Source organism: Amia ocellicauda, chromosome 13 (genome assembly GCF_036373705.1).
Source record: "Amia ocellicauda isolate fAmiCal2 chromosome 13, fAmiCal2.hap1, whole genome shotgun sequence".
NCBI lineage: Eukaryota > Metazoa > Chordata > Actinopteri > Amiiformes > Amiidae > Amia > Amia ocellicauda.
Window position 1 is genome coordinate 37,318,196 of NC_089862.1, and position 8,719 is coordinate 37,326,914.

General features: G+C 48.3%; 1 protein-coding gene and 1 long non-coding RNA gene across 4 annotated transcripts in view; one reads left to right on the forward strand and one right to left on the reverse strand.

The window, feature by feature from the left end:
* clcn3 (chloride channel 3) overlaps positions 1-4,438 on the reverse strand; it is a 36,008-nt gene extending 31,570 nt beyond the window's left edge. For both annotated transcript variants that reach the window (XM_066720830.1, XM_066720828.1), the window contains exon 1: positions 4,294-4,438. The gene's annotated coding sequence lies outside the window, so the exon portion shown is untranslated. The remainder of the gene's footprint in view (positions 1-4,293) is intronic.
* A 752-nt stretch (positions 4,439-5,190) lies between these two features.
* Positions 5,191-8,400, forward strand: LOC136766929 (uncharacterized). 2 transcript variants are annotated; one of them, XR_010821787.1, is made up of 2 exons: positions 5,191-6,107; positions 7,031-8,400. It is a non-coding gene; the product is annotated as an uncharacterized LOC136766929 (long non-coding RNA). The 2 variants fall into 2 exon arrangements; XR_010821788.1 differs by having other exon boundaries at positions 5,191-6,097.
* The last annotated feature ends 319 nt before the right edge of the window (positions 8,401-8,719 follow it).

Below are 8,719 nucleotides of genomic sequence, written 5' to 3' on the forward strand. Positions count from 1 at the left end.
GTTGGCTAGAGACTTAACACTAGAACATACATACACACGTCTGTGTATGTGAATTTCTCCTGCATATCCGTTCTTATATGTTACTAAATATTTGAATTAAATACATATATGGTGTTTCAGCTGTTAAACTCATCAAAATGAATGAGCTATAAATACGTTCTTCTCCAACCGCCAGACCTGCAGTTCATGTCATAGGCTATAGCCCACTGAATAATATAATACATACAGCCGGCAATATGAGCTTTGTTATCAAATTAGTAATTGTGAAAGATGTATAATCATGTTGATCGGCTCAGTGAGATTCTAATTTTCCTGTGGAATTCAATCCTGATCACGTTGCAGACCTGGGTCTCTGGATCAATGCCTTGAACACTCACCCGTTTGATCAGGATGCTAATTGTTCATTGCGTCCACGGAAAGCAATGTACATTTTACCTTTCGTACAAAATTGCCAAATACACGGTCATTTCGTGGGATAAAATGTGAATTATGTTCATGAAATGTGAATTATATTAACGAAATGTGCAGTTTAAGGGACAGAATACTCATTATGTGCACAAATGCGTTTCGTGGATGAGGAGATGCATTTTAAACACATTCGTATGTCGCCTACAGATACACATCGCACACCGGTCCCCCAGCACTGCGCGACTGGCCGCAGCTCTGAGAATCTCCTGCTCCGCCAATCAGTGCTACCGGACGCGCAGGACGCAGAGACACAGAGACACAGAGACGCGCTGCTGAGATTGCGGAGGAGTGACGTCAGCGCCTCTGCGGGCTGCGCTTACCCACAAACCCCTGCTCTGCGTCGCAACACACAGACGCATACGCGTACCCACGCAGAACTATAAATCGGCCTTTAGAGGCGATATCTGGTGTTTCTGTGGCTCATAGAGACTCTCGGGGAGGAGGAGCGAGAGTGTGAGAGACAGAGAGAGTGCGAGAAGGAGCGCTGGCAGGGCTCTTGAGTTGGAGGAGCTGCTGAAGTTCACACCTCAGCCTCAGACAGGCGCCCCCCCCCACCGCGGCTCTCAGACCCCCGACGGTCGCTGCCAGGCCGGCTCTCACACACCGCCTCGACTCGGACTCACAGGGCCGTGGCGGCAGGACCGGAGCAAAGGTCTCCCACAGAACAGTGTGAAACAACAGTGACTGACAGATCTCACCACCACCCAGTAACACACAGCCGCACACACCCCCGCCTCCCCCGTCTCTCTTACACTGCCGCACACAGCGCCACAACCCACCCCCACACCCGTCCTCCCCCAGCACAGAGGATAGCACTCGTACGCTGACTAAGGGCTTTTGGGCTGCCATAGTCTGTGTGTGTGGTCACTGCGAGTGAATGGTCTAATGTCTGTGTTTTCTCTGTCTGTGTCTCTCATGAGACAACGATGGCAGAAGAAATCCCAGATCCACTTCCTCACTCCGCCAGGAAGCAGAACGGAGTCATGAGACAAACTCTCTTCCTTCGATCTGGGGGGGTACAGTTCCGAGCACACGGCCTGCCGGGCACACGCTCCCTGCTGACTTTACGGATTCCTTCCACAGCAATTCAGCGGGGCTTTCAGAGCTGCTGGCGCCACATCCACACGGCGCTGGTTCTGGAGAGTGTGAACCGTGTGGCCCTGCCGCTGTGCAGCCGCTGGGGAAGGGTAAGGAAACGCAACTGACATAACGAAGCTGTGCTGCCGCGGCCCGCAGTGCCACCGTCTCGCACACAGAAACCCACCGCTGTTGACACGTGCGGCTCAGCAGGGTCTCTCCTGGTCCGCAGCGACTGCAGTCAGACCCCCCCGACACCGTGCCGTCTCACACACCCCTCCCAGCGCCCGTCTGTGCCAGTACAGCCACGCCAGCAGAGCGACAGATCCGCCGTACCCACAGAGCGGTGCCCTGACGCCAGAGAACGCCCCACCAGGCTCAGAGAGGGGTGACGTCACCATAACGTGCACAGGCAGCGCAGGCTGTCGGAGCCCCCCCGCTCAGATTCGAACCGCACCGCCTCAGGCCCCGAGCGCCCGCAGCACACAGCTCCACTGCCCATCGAGGCTCACTGCGCCCCTCGAGAACGCCGCAGTGCCACGCGGGCAGGGCCTGCCTGTGAAACTAGGGGATCTGAACTCAGAACGAAAAAAAGCAGGACAGGGCAGGGGCAGATCAAGAACAATTACCCCTCAGCCAGGGCAACTGAGCTGGAGCACCGGGGGACCGTTAAGTTTTGTTTTCACAGGTCAGTTTTATCGAGCGGTGTTTTCTGGAAATCCTCGCTGTCCGAATCACGAAAGACCGTGTTTTATAACGTAGGGGTGGGGACTACAGCGGCTGTGTCCAGGATACACACAGGGAGCAACACGCGTGTGATGGGGCTGCGGGTACTATGATGTGGGGTACACACACACACCTCTCTTACTGTGGTAGAAGGGCAGATCACACGCTATCAGTTATAGATGCACTGTAATTACACAAGTGTTACACAAGAGTCGTTACCTGCAGAAGCCCGGGCTGTGAGCTGGATAAGTCACTCCAGTAATATGTAGTAAAGTGTGAGTAGTATCTAGTATAGTATGAGTATTATGTGAAGTATAGTGTGAGTAGTATGTTATGTACAGCATGAGTATTTTGTGCAATATGAGTAGTATGTTGTGTAGTGTGAGTAGTATATTATAAGTAGTATGCTATGCACAGTGTATTATATTATGTATATTATATTATGTACAGTATGAGTATTATGTTATATGTAGAGTATAAGTAGTATGTTGTGTAGAGTGAGTATTATGTTACATGTACAGTATAAGTAGAATGTTGTAGTATAAATTACATAATGTGTAGAGTAGAATGTTATGTACAGTACAGTATACATTAGTATGGTGTGAGTAGTGTAGTATATACTACAGTATGCGTGTCTCTCTGCACGGTGCGAGTCTCCAGCCCCGCACAGGCCCCGGTCGGGTTACCGGACCCCCCTCCTCAACACCACGGACCCCTGATTTACACACACGCACCATACACGACACACACACACACACACACACACACTCACACTCACACACTCACACACACTCGATTTTGGTCTCATCTGACCACAACACTTTCACCCAGTTCTCCTCTGAATCATTCAGATGTTGGCAAACTTCAGACGGGCCTGTACATGTGCTTTCTTGAGCAGGGGGACCTTGCGGGCGCTGCAGGATTTCAGTCCTTCATGGCGTAGTGTGTTACCAATTGTTTTCTTGGTGGCTATGGTCCTAGCTGCCTTGAGATCATTAACAAGATCCTCCCGTGTAGTTCTGGGCTGATTCCTCACCGTTCTCATGATCATTGAAACTCCACGAGGTGAGATCTTGCATGGAGCCCCAGACCGAGGGAGACTGACAGTTATTTTGTGTTTCTTCCAATTGCGAATAATCGCACCAACTGTTGTCACCTTCTCACCAAGCTGCTTGGCGATGGTCTTGTAGCCCATTCCAGCCTTGTGTAGGTCTACAGTCTTGTCCCTGACATCCTTGGACAGCTCTTTGGTCTTGGCCATGGTGGAGAGTTTGGAATCTGATTGATTGATTGCTTCTGTGGACAGGTGTCTTTTATACAGGTAACGAGCTGAGATTAGGAGCACTGCCTTTAAGAGAGTGCTCCTAATCTCAGCTCGTTACCTGTATAAAAGACACATGGGAGCCAGAAATCTTGCTGATTGATAGGGGATCAAATACTTATTTCCCTCATTAACATGCAAATCAATTTATAACTTTTTTGAAATGCGTTTTTCTGGATTTTTTTGTTGTTATTCTGTCTCTCACTGTTAAAATACACCTACCATTAAAATTATAGACTGATCATTTCTTTGTCAGTGGGCAAACGTACAAAATCAGCAGGGGATCAAATACTTTTTTCCCCTCACTGTACATCACACACACACACACACACACACACACACATACACACACACATACACACACACTCACACACACACACACACACACACACACATACACACACACATACACACACACTCACACACACACACACACACACACACACACACACACAGTGCGTCCACAACGCAACCCGCACCGCGCCTGGACTAGACACACAGACGCAGCCGATGCACCACAACACTAACACTACACTAACACTATACTACACTGACACTACACTGACACTACACTAACACTGACACTACACTGACACTACACTGACACTACACTAACACTATACTACACTGACACTACACTACCCAGGGCGCGGTGCTGCTGGGCCTGTAACACCCTGGCCGCCCCGCACACAGGCCCTTACCTCGCCGCTGCCTCGCTGCGTGTCCCGGCGGCGCAGCGCATCCTCTCCGGCTCCCGCAGCTCAACCCGCACAGACACCGCAGCTCCTCGTGACGCTGTTTTTTTCCACCGCTGCGTGACGCGCATCCACTTCCGGCCTCTCGCCACGCCCCTACCGGAAACAGGAACTGAAGACAGCTGTGAGCGTCAGGACACGATGCGGTGAGAGAGAGAGAGAGAGCGCATTGACACTGGAAGAGGCGCTCAGACACAGTCTCGCAGCACAGGCTATTCAGAGGGACTTAGATAATATTCAGTTGTGGGCCAGACACCTGGCAGATGAAATTCAATGTGGACAAGTGCAAGGTATTACATGCAGGTAACAAAAATGTCCACTATAATTATACTATGGGAGGAATAGAACTAGATGAAGTAACACATGAGAAAGACCTAGGAGTCTACGTGGACTCCTCACTTTCTCCATCCAAACAATGTGGGGAAGCAATAAAAAAGGCAAACAGGATGTTAGGGTATATTGTCAACAGTGTAGAGTTGAGAACAAGGGCAGTGATGTTCAGACTGTACAATGCACTAGTTAGAGCTCATCTGGATACTGTGGACAGTTCTGGGCTCCACACTTCAAGAAAGATATCGCTGCTCTAGAGGCAGTTCAGAGGAGAGCAACCAGACTTATTCCAGGTCTGAAGGGAATGTCCCACTGAGAGACTGAGGAACTGAACCTTTTCACCTGGAACAGAGGAGACTACGTGGGGACTTGATCCAAGTCTTCAAAATCATTAAAGGCATCGACCACATCAAACCAGAGGAGCATTTCCAGATCAGCAGGGACACACGGACCCGGGGACACAAATGGAAATTGGGCTTCAAGGCATTCAAGACAGAAAACAGGAGACACACAGAGAGGCGTCACAATCTGAACAAACTCCCCAGCGATGTGGCTGAAGAGACAATTTGGGAACATTCAAAAACAGACTGGATAGGATCCTTGATCACTCAGTTATTAATGGACACCAAACGAGCACGATGGGGCGAATGGCCTCCTCTCGATTGGACACTGTCTTATGTTCTTATGCACTGTGCCATCTTCATTAGTTCAGTATCATTATGATTTACAGATACGTTTATTTAGTTCTCTTTATGTCCTGGCTGTGGTTTGTGTGTTAATTTCTGTTTGATTGTGTGTGTGACTTGGACAGACTGTTGAGTGTCTGAATGGCCGTTAGTGGCCCAGTCAGGTAGGTGGGATTTAGAGGCGTCATCTTTAGACTGAGGGGGGGTAGCACAGTGCGACACTGTTTGTGTAGGTGTGGACAGTGTATATTTTGGAAGCACACACATACGCACACGGTTTGTTTTTTGGCCTATTTTGTTTATTTTTCAATTAATCATGTTCTTTCGTGTTTATATCAAGTTACATTTCATTTGGGTGACTTTTTCTGGATTGTCTGTGCGTCTCAAGCTATGTTCAGGTCTGCCTGAGCCACGGCATATATGGAAAAGCTGCTACAGCGATTGTAGGTGAGCATTGTGATGCAGTCATTAAGACCCTTCTGACAAAAGTTTTCATTCTTCTTCTTCGAGCATGTTTGTAGTACAGGCGTGTAATTCCGTGTTCAATGCAGATCTGTGGCAATGATTTCACTACAGGGTTTCTAACTCTGGTTGACAGTTCCTAAGTCCAGAAAGTTGTTGTGCAACCTGTGCCGCTGCCAGTGTTTGTGTCTGTTTTCCAGGCTGATGTCAGCGACACACACTCTGGACGCCCCAGGAGGATGAGAACAGACTGTTCCTGGTTAGAAGAGCAGGTCAGATTATGTATGTCCTGCACACATCCACTCAGAGAGGCAGCATGTGCCCAGGTGTGGCGCTATAGTGTCTGATATTCGCTCCTCATCTTCAGGCTCAGGGCTGCGCTGTGTAGTCGATACAAAGACACCATCTGGGGCTTCGGTCCTCCTCCAGTGTTGTAATTCTGCCCCCTAGTGGCATAAAAATACAACTACATAAACACAGATCTCCCCAACCTTCCCCCATAGCCGCTGTTGTGGCAAACAGTGTCACCTGGCAGGGGTGAGCTCCTATAGATGCCAAATAGTGCCGACAACACTGGGCAGAGCAGATGCCAAATCGTGTCACTTTGCCACATTGTCGTTTAATCTGAGCAGCCATGCTTTTAAAACAAAGCATCTCCTGTAGTCGTGCCTTGTTCAGCACCAGACAGCGACCACATCCATGAAGTCATGTCCTCAATAATATACGCACAGTAACATCTGCAGGACAGTGTGGTCACAACGCATCCTTCTCCCCTGGGGCCCCTGATGTGCCGATAACTCGCCTTCTCTGCCTTTTATGTGGACATCAATCAAGGAAGGAATGAGCTGCAAACTCTGGGGAAAAAAACATTTAACACACATTTAGTATAAGCAACACCCCTCTCTCTCCCTCTCCTTCTCTCCCACCCTCCCTCCCTCTCTCTCTCTCTCTCTCTCTCTCTCTCTCCATATATTTTGGAGGCAGAGCACGTATAATGTGTGCATGTGTCTGAAAACACAATGACAGAGAGTGGAATATTCGGATTGTTGTGCCCTTTAATGCACTCTTTCTCGCAGGGGTTGTGCAACGGCTGTCTACAGAGTTGTGTCCGTTCCTGTGCACACACAATCACTCCTTTCTCGGAGCTGTCGGGGAGATTAATGAATGCAGTCTTTCTGAAACGCAGCCTCTGTGCATCCCAGCAGCGATGAATCCGCCCCCAGAACGGGCTGCCTGCCAAGCGCCACTGCACCACGAGGACCCGACATGGCTGCGCTGCTGCTGCACACGCGAGCACGAGGACACGGCTGCGCTGCTGCTGCACACGCGAGCACGAGGACACGGCTGTTGTTTTTCCTTTGTTGTTGCCAGGACGATCATTCAAAGAAGCAGGAAAGGTCTTCGATGTGGCGAGATATTGGAGTGGAGTAGTTCTATTGAGAGATGTGTTGTAATTCTTCTGTGAGAGCTTTGGTAATATATCTATTCTCCTACAGTCGAGACACAAAATCCACACGGACACACAAATGGAACAGAGGAGACTACGTGGGGACTTGATCCAAGTCTTCAAAATCATGAAAGGCATCGACCACATCAAACCAGAGGAGCTTTTCCAGATCAGCAGGGACACACGCACCCGGGGACACAAATGGAAATTGGGCTTCAAGGCATTCAAGACAGAAAACAGGAGACACTTCTTCACACAGAGGCGTCACAATCTGAACAAACTCCCCAATGATGTGGCTGAAGAGACAATTTGGGATCATTCAAAAACAGACTGGATAGGATCCTTGATCACTGAGTTATTAATGGACACCAAACGAGCACGATGGGGCGAATGGGCTCCTCTCGACTGGACACTGTCTTATGTAAACAGTACAAATCAAAGCCTTGACCTCACCTGCCAATAAATGTAAATCTGCTTAAATCTACTTGACAGCAAGCTTGGCTTCAATTTTAGGAAGAAACACGGAGCTGCCATTACATATTTGAAGTGTAATTACAGATTGGCGGCTGGGTCAAAGTTTTGGTTTGTATTCAGGGGCCAAATTTGCTTCTGATCTGCAGTGTCGGTTTTTTGGCTCAACATCACAGCAGGTCTGTGAGAACAATGTAATGCAACTCAAAGCAACAAACACGACGTCACCGAGTCAGCCATTTCTCAACTGACTGGTTTTGTGCAAATAAAGCTCCTCCAGCCACGACGCAGCACAGCGTTTAGATAACGACCCGGAGCCAGACGCACTCTGGGAGCGGGGGTGGCTTCTGTCCTGGCTGTGTTTTGCTCCATAATAAAATAAATTGTGTTGAATGGTACACAGCCTCGGGAGACGGACAGATTGACAAGCCACAGCTGCACTGATGTCACAGAACAGCGCTGCCATGTGCCGGGGTGTTACTGTACTGACTTGTCTGCTGTCTTCATTGAGTGTGCTTTAAATTGTCAAGTTTATTTTTATTATCTCTGTTGTTTACTTGTTCAATGATTGAACTTTTTGAATGAAATGGTCCACTTCATATAAAGTGCTTTATCATCGTTAAAAGAGGTGATCAGAATAAAGACTGACTGATTGAATGACTGATATATATTTTATAACCAGCGTTTCTCCAGGTTCGCTCAATATACACAAAATTCTCAAATCTTTATATAATCTTACAAACTACTCCCGTGTTCAAGAGCAGATGCAGTTCAGAGTTCAGACAAAGCACTCAAACCAACACGACAGTATCACAGAGAAAGAAGGGCAGGACACGTTCATCTCATTTGTCCATTATTACAATCATAATATAAGTATTATCTCAATAATGATTATTAGTAGTAGTAGTACTACAGTGGAAACAGCCCCCAAGACTAATTAAGTAATTTTTACATCATAATTCCTTTAATATGCAAA